The sequence below is a fragment of the Dromiciops gliroides genome, chromosome 4 (assembly GCF_019393635.1).
Source record: "Dromiciops gliroides isolate mDroGli1 chromosome 4, mDroGli1.pri, whole genome shotgun sequence".
NCBI classification, from domain to species: Eukaryota; Metazoa; Chordata; class Mammalia; order Microbiotheria; family Microbiotheriidae; genus Dromiciops; species Dromiciops gliroides.
In genome coordinates, this window is record NC_057864.1 from 186288808 (window position 1) to 186300037 (window position 11230).

Consider the following 11230-nt stretch of genomic DNA (forward strand, 5'->3'; position numbering starts at 1 on the left):
CAACTGGGAAATGAGAGGTTTGTCCTGCCCCACCTCCTCCTTAAATGGAGGAGTTGATGGCTCTTCCAATTAGAGGGTCAGAGTTGATAAGACATTATTATGTGCCAGGCATTGTGCTAAGGGATGGGCATACAAAAAGAGGCAAAAGACAATCCCTACCAAGAAGTAGCTCACAATCTAATGGGCAGAGAAGATACTGAAGAAATGTGAATAACAAGTCTCATTGAACTTTGCAAGATGATCAGATTTCCTAAAGATAAGTATACTGGGAGCATGAGGGAGAAGCCAAGTGTCATGGGAGGATTATGGGCTCCGGTCACCCCAACAATTCTCTGGGGGGTTCAAGGAACTTTTTCCTTGAAACCTCAGGGGTTCTCCCTTGAAATCAAGTAGGCCTCTCCTTGAACACAATCAAGGACACACACACACTCACCTAACGGAGATAAGTGGCACAGATCGAACTGAGCATGCTCCAGGACCATCACCCTACATTCCAGTCATCCTAAGCATCTGGATGAGGTAATCCAGGAGAAGACCACCTGGAACCGACCATCAGCAGACTGCTTAGACCCATCAGGACAAAGTTGACACCCACCACCAGATCTCTCACGAGGGATTCTTCCTACCACAGAGCAACTCGGGAAGACCACCAGCCCCTCACCCAATAAGAGACTCTTACCCACCCCCATCTAAACCCTATAAAATGGCACCCCACAAGTTAGCCAGGGAGGAAAGCATTTTGTTCTGGCAAAACCTTCCTCCCGGCCGGTTTCTCTTGTACCCCAATAAACCTGTTCTCTTATTCCTAATTAGGTCTTGTGCAAGAGTGTAATTCTTTACAGAGGAATCCTAATGACCCACGTGCATTCTCCTATCGGTTTCCCCCATATCACAAGGAAGTCTAAGATGAGAGCATCCAGGTAGGAAATGAAATGTCTAAATGCTTGTTGATAGCATGACCCCAAAGAAGAGAGATGAGAAGACATCTAATAGGAATTAAAGAATACACTCCAGAGGTTGGAGATGCTTAGGTGTGGAACACTATAATATATTTTCAGACTTACTGATCACTTTTCCTGATTTTGTCCTCTTTCTCTTTTTATTGAGTTTTTCTTTAAAAAATATGGAATGCTTGAGGAAGCTAGGTGGTGCAGTAGATAAAGCACCAGCCCTGGATTCAGGAGAACCTGAGTTCAAATCCAGCCTCAGACACTTGACACTTACTAGCTGTGTGACCCTGGGCAAGTCACTTAACCCTCATTGCCCTGCCAAAAAAAAAAAAAGGATCACTCTTTGGGAGTACTAGGAGAAACTTAGGTGATATAAAAACAGGACTACTGGAGATGGCCCCATATGTTTAAGGCAGTTGAGGTCGACTTGCCCAGAACTGCAATCTGAAACATGCCTGAGAAAAACTGAGACAATCAATTTATTAACAATCGACAATTAAATAGGATCCGAGGCTCTTCAGTAGCCAAGGATGCCTCTTGGGGTTTTAGGGGGCTCTTTCATATTCAATAAAGAGGAACACAAAAGAGGAATCAAAAGTTATGAAATTTTGAGTAACATAGGTGTTATTTATTCTTGATTGACTAGAGCATGACACAACAATTTATGGTTGGGATAATCTGGGAACAGCAAACAGAAAAGGAGGACCCATTCAGGGAATAGGGAATCAAGCAGATTTGTAATAAGCTACGGGGTGACTTGGGGGTATGGCAGTACTGAACAGTGAACTTTTCTTTCCTACTGGTTAGAGTATTACAAAGGCTAGGACATTATGGCATATAAAGAGACTGGTTAGGACTAGCTGAAATGAAGAACTTAGCTTATCAGCTTATTTATGCAAGAGCTCAGCTTTGCAGAAATAGGGAAGTTAGCTACAGCCTGGCTATCCTACACAGAGCCATGTACACATTTCTATTCCTCCATTACTCAAGTAACATCCTAATATGATTTATAAGAGCTAACCTGCAAAATCAATTGATTAAAATAATTTATTACAATTTCATAGGTGGGATTTAGAAAGGTAGAAAATTCTATCCTTCTAAAGGGAATTTCTATAGAATATAAACTTCAGGAGGGCAGGGCCTATTTTTCTTTCCTTTTGGTAATCCCATTGTCCAGCACTCTGCCCTGCTTATAGTACTAGGTGCTTAATAAATACTTCTGGATCATGTCATTTAACTGAAACTGCTTTCCCAAAAATTACCAATGATCTTTTAATTGCCAAATTAAATCTTCTAACTTCCTTCTTGACCCCTGCAATCTTGAACACTTAAAAAAAGTAATAAACATTTTTATTTATAGTTTTGGGTTCCTTCCTTCCCTCCCCTCCCTCCCTAAGGCCAAAAGAAATCAGATATAGGCTATACATTCTTTTTTTTTTTTTAAGGCTATACATTCTTGAATGCTTTTGATCACCTTCCATGGATCCTCTCCTCTCCTGGGTTTTCAGGACACTGCTTTCTCCTAATCTGTCTGATTGCTACTTCTTAGTATCCTTTGCTGGAGCTTCTGGATGAAGTTTATGGGAGACACCCATGAACTATAGCTACTGCTTAAGGATATACTGAGTCTTCTCCTATATCAAGAAGTCCTTCACAATGGGGTCCATAGACATCTCACCAAAAATGGTCTATGGATATGTTTTAGGAGAGGGATGTAACGATTGGAATGACGCCACCTGCTGGAGACTTACTGTAGAAGAGTTCTGCCCATGAAGCAAAGGTCTTTGAGGGCAAGACCAGGAGTCTTTTCTTTGGTGTCAGGAAGTGACACGGACTAGTGGGGGGAGCAAGGAAGAGACGGGCGCTCAGTCTCGCGCTCTTTCCTTTGGACTCTGGTGGAGAGCGGAGCTAGAAATGTGCTCTCCCTTTAATAGATAGGAATCTAGGCCTTTCTCTCTCTCTTTACCAAATTCTTATTTTCCTTAATAAATGCTTAAAAGCCTAACTCTTGCTAAAGCTTATAATTTATTGGCGACCACTCATTAGATATTTTAGACAGACTAGCTAGAATTTTAACCCTTAACAGGGGTGTGTTAACTTTGTTGGGGAAAAAAATTACAAACCTATTTTTACCAACCTTTAGCTGAAATTTGGTATTTTCTTCAATTATGAATTAAAAAACACTAATATATGTTATTCTGAGATGGGGTCCATAGGACCAAAAGGGCCCATGACATAAGAACCCTTCTAATACTACATGACTTAGTGATCTCATCAGTTCCCAAGGCTACAATTATCTCTATGCAGAGGATTTCCAGATCTACAAATCCAGTCCTAACTTTTCTCCTGATCTCCAGTCTCATATTACCCGCCAAATGCCTCTTAGAAATCTCAAATTGGATGTTCTAAATGCATTGCAAACTCACCATGAACAAAATAGAACTTATCTTTCCCAAAAAAATTCTCCTCTCTTCCACTTCTCTTGCTGTCAAGGACACCACAACACTCCCAGTTACTCTGGCTCACAACTTTGCTGTCATCCTCAACTACTTATCTGCACTCATCTCAAACATCTAATCTGTTGCCAAGTCCTGGTTCTTTCCTCACATCTCTCAATTAAGGACCTTATCACTTCACACCTGGGCCATTGCAATAGCCTCTCTAACCTTTGCTCAATAAATTCCAGTGGTTCCCCATTACCTCCAAGATCAAATATACCATCCTCTGTTAAGCTTTTAAAACCCTTTACAATCTGGACCCTTCCCACCTTTCTAGTCTTGTATACTTTATTTCCTTGGATGTAATCTATGATTCAGTGGTCCTGGCTTTCTTGCTGTTTTTTGCACACAACACAGCACTCCATCTCCTGCCTCACAGCTTTTGCACTAGCTACTGACGGAGGCCTGAAATGTTCTTCCCTCTCACCTTTTGTCTCCTGGCTTACTTCAACTTGAAGACTGCTCAAATCCAACCATCTGCAAGAGGCATTTCTCTGTCATTGTCTGCTCTCCTTTCTCCCTACAATGACATTCTGCTTAAACTTCATATGTCTTAAAGGAACTTTGTCATTTGCAAGTTGTCTCCTCCATTAGAACAGGAGCTCCTAGAGGGCAAGGACTGCATTTTGGCCTTTCTTTATAGTCCTCAAGGCTTAGTTTAGCTCCAGGCACACAATAAGAGCTTAACACATGCTTGTTGACTGACTGGCCTCTGGCAAAATGCATGGAAGAATGAAAGGTAGTTATAGTTGAAGTGAAGGGCTTCTGTGGAGAAAGAGTCAAAACTGGAAAGATTGCTTTGTTCTAGACAGTGTTAAAGCCTTGAATACCTAAGATAAAGTGTTTGGATTTTATTCAATGGGCAAAAGGGATAGGGCAGCTAGGTGGCACAGTGGATAGAGCACAGGCCCTGGATTCAGGAGAACCTGAGTTCAGACACTTGACACTTACTAGTTGTGCGACCCTGCACAAGTCACTTAACCCCAACTGCCTCACTAAAAACAAAACAAAAAAAACACTCAAATCAACTCTTGGGAAAATCAGCTGTTGTTTGTCCTTCCTTCTAAAAGAGGATCATGACATCAGGAGTTGATGTCATGACTTGCAGTGAACTGGATTTAAGTGAGGGAAGTATGTGCAAGGTCACCAACCTCACTCTCCTCCAGGGCCATCTGGGTCCAGTGACAAGATATATATAAAAGGGCGACTGGAGATGGCCCCCGATGTTTATGGCAATTGGGGTTAAGTGATTTGCCCAGGGTCACACAGCCAGGAAGTGTCTGAGGTGAGATTTGAATTCAGGTCCTCCTAACTTTGGGGCCAGTGCTCACCACCTAGCTGGTGAGGATGATCAGCAAGAAGAACTTGAATGACAAAGCCCCAGTGGTAAAAAGGAAAACAATGTGTCTTGTCAAAAGCACTGCATAGCTGTTATTAAGAGGAAGAGGAAGCCTAATCATATACAGAAGTGTCAAACACACAGCTGCAACATTCCCAAATGTGGCCCCAACCAGATTAAACTGCAATTGGGAAATGCTCCTGTTTCTGAATATATCCATATATGTTATAATATAACATCCCTGATACACACACACACACCTTCTTCCAGTAATAATTCAAAACTACCTTTGTCTGTTCCTCAGGATGTGGTTTTATTGGTGAAGGGAATGTTTACCAGATGAAAAACCTGACAGCATGCCACATATTTACATAATGAGCAGGAATTCCACCCCCTAAAGGAGCCCTGGCTTTTGGGTACTCTAAGAACCCCACACTAGGCTGTTCTGTGGGACCCTTCACAAACCCAGTCTGAGATGTGTCAATGGTTTTCGCTCTGGCAGTAACTGGTATGGACTAAACTACTAAGAGTTGAAGTCACAGGAGCCAGAATTGCTTCCAAAATATAGAACACACTGACCTCTAAAGGGCCAACAAAGCTTACCCAGTATAGGGTCCTTCCCCTAAAGACCTTTTAAAGGAAGAAAAAGTCAAACAAAGTTAGGGTTAAGTCAGAATTCAAAAAAATTATAAATTTGGAGGCATTCACAGATTAAAATCTTCTTCCTCCATGAAGGTCCAAATTTACCAGCAACGACTTTCAATTCAGTACAGGCCTGTAAATAGTAAAGAGAAAGAAAAGTTTCTCAGATATTGGATCACAGGACCATAGATTTCAAAGAGTACTACCTCTCTCATTTTGAGGATATGCTTCTAAGGTAAAGTGATTTGTCCAAAGGTCACACAGGTACTAAGTGGCAAAAAAGGTATTCAAATCCAAGACCTAGTGAAAATACTGTGAAATTTGGAATTTTAAAACCTAGGTTCAAATCCTTGGCTTCTGCTCCTGTGTCAATTTGCTTAACATCTCTATATTTCAGATTCCTCATCTGTTTAAAAAAAAAGAAAAAAAAAAGAGGGCTTGCCTAGGATGTCCTGTCTAGCATTAAACATAAGAAATATTTACAAATCTAAAGCCCCTTCCATTTTACATGATACTTCTCACTTTTAACACTGATCCTTTCTCAGAAATTACAAAATCTAAATTTAGCAAAGACTAACTTGGTAAAAGTCAACTAATTCAAATATTGGGCTTTCTTTGTCCTTGTCCAGAATTTTGCTCACATTTGAATAATTTCTCCAATTTATCTTGGAGAGAGTATCTGATTATTTCAATTGTCTTTACCGTTTGGGAAATCCTTGCTATTATTCAACTCAATGGAGGTAGGGGATCAAGTTTTACCAGAGACAGTTTCTGTAAAGTTCATTTTATGTTTACAGTACTGATAAATTCTACTCCATATTTACCAAGATAGGAACTAGACCTGTGACTTAATTGGTACGGGGAGCTCCAGAATGAGAAACTCCATCTACCAATCAATGTAGATAAGCATCTTTTCTGCAACTTCTTACTCATAAAGATACTAAAAATCAAGAACCTGGAGCCTATTTTGGCTCCCAACTTAGTACATTTAAGATGTAAAAGAAAACGATGTAAAAGAAAACGTGGATCAGTGGAACAGACTAGATAAAGGAAAAAACAGAAACCTGAGGGCATAAATTACTTGGGGAAGAACTCTCTATGTGACAAGAACTGCTGGGAAAAATGTAAAGCAGCTAGACAAAAACTGGATTTAGACCAATATCTTAAGCTTTATACAGGACAACCTTACAGAGGAAATGAAATCTGAATATTAATAGTCCTGTGATATAGAATAGAATAGAAAAAAACTAGATTAGGTGCCTACCACAGCTATGGCTAGAGAGAGAGTTCGTGACCAAACAAGGGGTGAACACAAAGATAAAATGGCTAATCTTGATTACATGAAATTGAAAAAGTTTTGAATGAACAAAATATATGCAATCAGATTAAAGGAAGCTGTCAATTGATGCAAATATATTTGCTTCAAATATCTCTGATAAGGGCCTGGTATCTAAGATGTATAGGGAACTATTATGAATACATAAGACAAAGAGCCATTTCCTCAATGGATGACAGGAAAAAAAAACAGTTCTCATAATAATTACAAATTACTAATAACTAATATGAAAGACTGCTTCAACTTAATAAAAATTAGAGAAATGCAAATCAAAACAAGCTTATCTCCAAAGAAGAAATGAGAAAATGTACCTCTCCTTTTGCAGAGGTGGGTACTGATTATGCATATACTATGACTATTAAGCAGGTCATGTGCTGATTAGTTTTGCTGAACTGTTTTTCTACTCTTTTTAAAATCCTGTTACAAATTAGTTTCTTCATATGTAAAACAAGCTGAAGAAAGAAATGACAAACCACTCCTGTATCTTTGCCAAGAATTCCCAAATGGGATCACAAAGTGTCTTATACAACTGAAATGAGTGAACAACAAATACCATACCATTACAGGATAAATGTTTATAGGAATATTATCGATTGCCAGAGTCAGACTGCTCAAAAAGTTTCAGCAGCTCCCTACTACCTCTGGACTAAAATAAAAATAAATTCTGTTTGACATTTAAAACCCTTCACAATCTGTCTCCAGACCTCTTTCTAGGTTTATTTCACATTAGTTGTTTTAACCCATTCCACATTCCAGTGAAAATGGCCTACTTGCTGTTCTATGTGACACTCCATCAATCTCTGTCTCACCTCTTCCTCTTAGAATCTCTACCACCTTACTACAAAGTTCACCTTCAAGTCTCCCTTCATGAGGCCTTTCCTGATTCCCCAATGTGCAAAGAATGTACAGTAGGAAAGGTCGACTTTGTTTTTCTTTGTATCCCCAATACCTGGCATGAGGCCTAAAACATAGCAGGTGATTAATAAATGCTTGTACCTAGGGAACAAAACTACACCTACTGTTCTTATGATTCTAATATGTCCTTTGGAAAATTACATTAAAATATAACAATCCTCTTTTTAAGGTGTACTTGAGTTCTCATTTTAAAAATTCCTTTCTAATAGACTACTGGCAAAGTATTTCAATGGTATATTTTTTCCAGGAGGGGTTAGAAAAATGAAAAGTATCTAACCATATGTACAAAGAAACACAGAGAAAAAAACAGTAGGAACATACATTTTCTCATCAAGAACCTGGCAGTAGGCTGTAGCAATATCCTCTATATCCCCTACTCACTTTTAGAGAAAAACAATTTGAAACATAAAAGCTATTGGGAAGAAAAATGTCATCCTAGAGAAAGAACAAAACAGATGAAGATTTTCCACAGCCCAGAGGCTTCCTTTAACTGTATTATCTTCATATAAATGTCTGGAAGGCATCTAGGAAGGATAACAGCATAAAAGATTTCTTGCCTTTATTCATTTTTGGACCTTTCAGATACTCATCTAACTACTGAGATGACTCTTCATTTAGGGGCAACGGTGAAAGAAAGGAGAAAAATGGCTGCACTTTAGGTAACTTCATTAATCAACAAGCAGTTATTAAGCCCCCTGCAGTCACAAAGCTTACTTACATCCCACAGAAGGACACAACACATACACATATAAATAAATGCAAACTATGCCTAAGATAGGGAGGGTAGAAGGTACAAGTTGGGAAAAAGGAAAAAAATAGAGACCTCTTTACTATTTCCAGTGACATCGCACCTCCCCCATGTCGGAGGAAGGACGATGCTTAAACTGAGTTCTGAAGGAAGCTGGGTGAGGAGAGACTGCACTCCAGGCATGAAAAACAACACAAGCAAAGGGACATGGCCAGGATGCCACCTGCTAATATAGTAATACTATAAAAAGCCCTTACAGAACTCAGAACTCAGGCTTCTGGGTAGTGCTGAAAGAAGTGAAAGTTGCTGCTTTCAAATAACTCAAAGATCCCACACTCCGGATCTCCGTTATTTGGCTCCCAAGAAACTCCAAAATTTCTAAAAAGTAAAAAAGAAAAGGCATCCTCTTCTACACACTTAGTCTTACAGGGGAATTCTTTCCAAAGCTATGGCTCTCTCCCCATCCTCCCTTATCCCAGGTGTCAGTTTCTAGTTTCCCTCAGGAGCTTCCTCATTAATACCTACCCAAAGAAGGTAGTTACAGTACCTTAACACAGTCACCTCCAGCCAGGAAGGGCCCAAATTTGTGGGACAAAAGCCGTTATAGCGAAACACAACTCAAGCCTAATACGCCAACCCTCAAAGCCTCAGGGTATGGCTCAATTCAAGTTATCAACCAGCAGGTTAACAAACGCCTAGGCTTTCCCACCACGAACTATTGAATTTAATTCATATCAAATACTTGAGTGTCCAGGTCCCCTATCAGCTCAAATCTCCGAAGTTTCAAAGATCTGTTTGATGCCAGAAGACCGACCAGGGAGGGAGGGAAAGCAGAGGGGGCTTTCCCCGGGATCACAGATTAGAGGCCACCGAACACAACTTCTCTTGCTTTATAGACTACAAAACAGAGACTGAAGAAAGGCTAAGGGACTTGCCCAGGATCAACCAGCTAGTAAGTGTCTGAGTTGGGATTCAACCCCAGGTCTTCCTCACTCCCGAGTCTAACCAAAACTTGAGTACAAGTTTGCCACCACAATCTTTTGGGGAAAATAAATCTAGAAGGGGGGTGGGGGTGGTTGCGATACGTAACGATTTAATGATATTTATAATGGAACATGGGTGATCTTTTATTTCGAAATCCCGTTACTAGTTGCTAGTATTAAGTACATCAAGCAAGAGAACTTTGGTTTCTAAAGATTTTTGTCTTAATGCTTCGTCAGTTAAAAAAAGGATTTATTAAGTGCCTACGCCGAACCAGGTACAGAGCTGTAAGTGCCGGGGATACAAAGAAAAAAGGACAATCCGTGCCCTGTCAAATGGGGGAGACAACATGCATACAACTACATACGTCAAGCATTTATTAAGCGCCTTCCACACGCCAAACGGGGCTAAACGCCGGGGATACAAAGAAAGGCAAAAGACAGTACCTGCTCTCAAGAAGCTCACGTAAAGTGGACAACATGCAAACTATGTACAAACAAGCTACAGACTGCATCAACTGGGGATAATCGACAGGGGAAGGCGGAGGTGGGGAAATGAATTCCAGAACGTTATTCACCCTCAAGTTTTCTTCTTAAATGCATAAACTTCCATTTGCTACAAAAATCCAGAAGCCGACAACGGCCGTTCCTCCCCACCTGGCAGAAGAAGGGCGTACAATGCCATCTCTGCCCCACCCCCTTTCTTTTACAGTATAGCGGGTAGTAACAATACGGGCTAAAGTAGCTACAGCCCTGGCCCTCCTCCTCCACAGTCCTGGGGCCAACATTCCTTCTCGGCAATGGGCCCTTACCCAAGGGTCCCCAGCAACTTGTACGAGCTAAGTATCCCCCCGCGAGCCGCTGCCCCCACGTGCGGGAGGCCAGACCACCACACCGGCCGTTTTCGGCTCGGGATTCGCAGGCGCCGCGCGCGCGCTCCACGAGCCCCGCCCCCCTTCTGGGGTCCGCGCGCGGGAATGGGCCGAGGGCAGGGGGAGCGATGGGGGAGGGGGTGGGGTGGGTGTCGCCCGCGCGCCAGGTTCCCAACGGTTTCATCCTCATCGGCCAAGCGCCTTCCCCGCCCCCTGCCGCCCCCCCGGCCTCCCAGGGTCACCAGAGACATACTCTCATATACACACGCTCACACACACAGACACACACACACACACATATATACACACACCCCTCCCTCCTTACCTCAGAGCAGCGTCGACTCAACCCGGGGGGAATCGGTGTCGCGCCGCTAGCGCGTCGCAGGAGGCTGGGGACGGCGAGAAGGAGGGTGAGCTGTCTATGCCAGAAGGAGCTGCGGCCGCGGCTGGCGCCTGATGCCCCTCCTCACCTAAGCTAGGCTAAGCGAAGATCCCCCGGGCCCAGCCAATCGTCCCAGCTCCGCGGAACAAAAGAGCTCCGGACTCAGCTCTGCCCGCCGCGAGCAACGCGCAGGCGCCGCGACCCAACGCGGGGCAGTGTGGAACTTGAAGTCGCGTTCAGACTACAACCCCCAGGGTCCAGCGAGGGAAGGGACGTGGTGACGTCACTCGACGAAGCTCCAAGCTCCGGTAGCAGCTCGAAGGACTAGTAGTGTCTGATTGGATTGTGGCACGTGTAATCAACCCATCTAGCAACAAGCATTTATTAAGCGTCTAGAGACCGGGTACGTTGCTAGGGATACAAAGAGACAAGTGAAACAGTCCCTTCCCTGGCGGCTACTTAGACGCAGAAGCACATTTTAAATATGCCCTTGGACCAGTCTTGTGAATGCAAACGTCTTGCCAGTTCTCTTTAATTTCTAAATTAAGATTTATGTTACTTACAATAC

General features: G+C 42.3%; 1 protein-coding gene across 2 annotated transcripts in view; it reads right to left on the reverse strand.

The window, feature by feature from the left end:
• CBX1 (chromobox 1) overlaps window positions 1–10846 on the reverse strand; it is a 50952-nt gene extending 40106 nt beyond the window's left edge. For both annotated transcript variants that reach the window (XM_044001026.1, XM_044001025.1), the window contains exon 1: window positions 10606–10846. The gene's annotated coding sequence lies outside the window, so the exon portion shown is untranslated. The remainder of the gene's footprint in view (window positions 1–10605) is intronic.
• Between the last annotated feature and the right edge of the window lie 384 nt (window positions 10847–11230).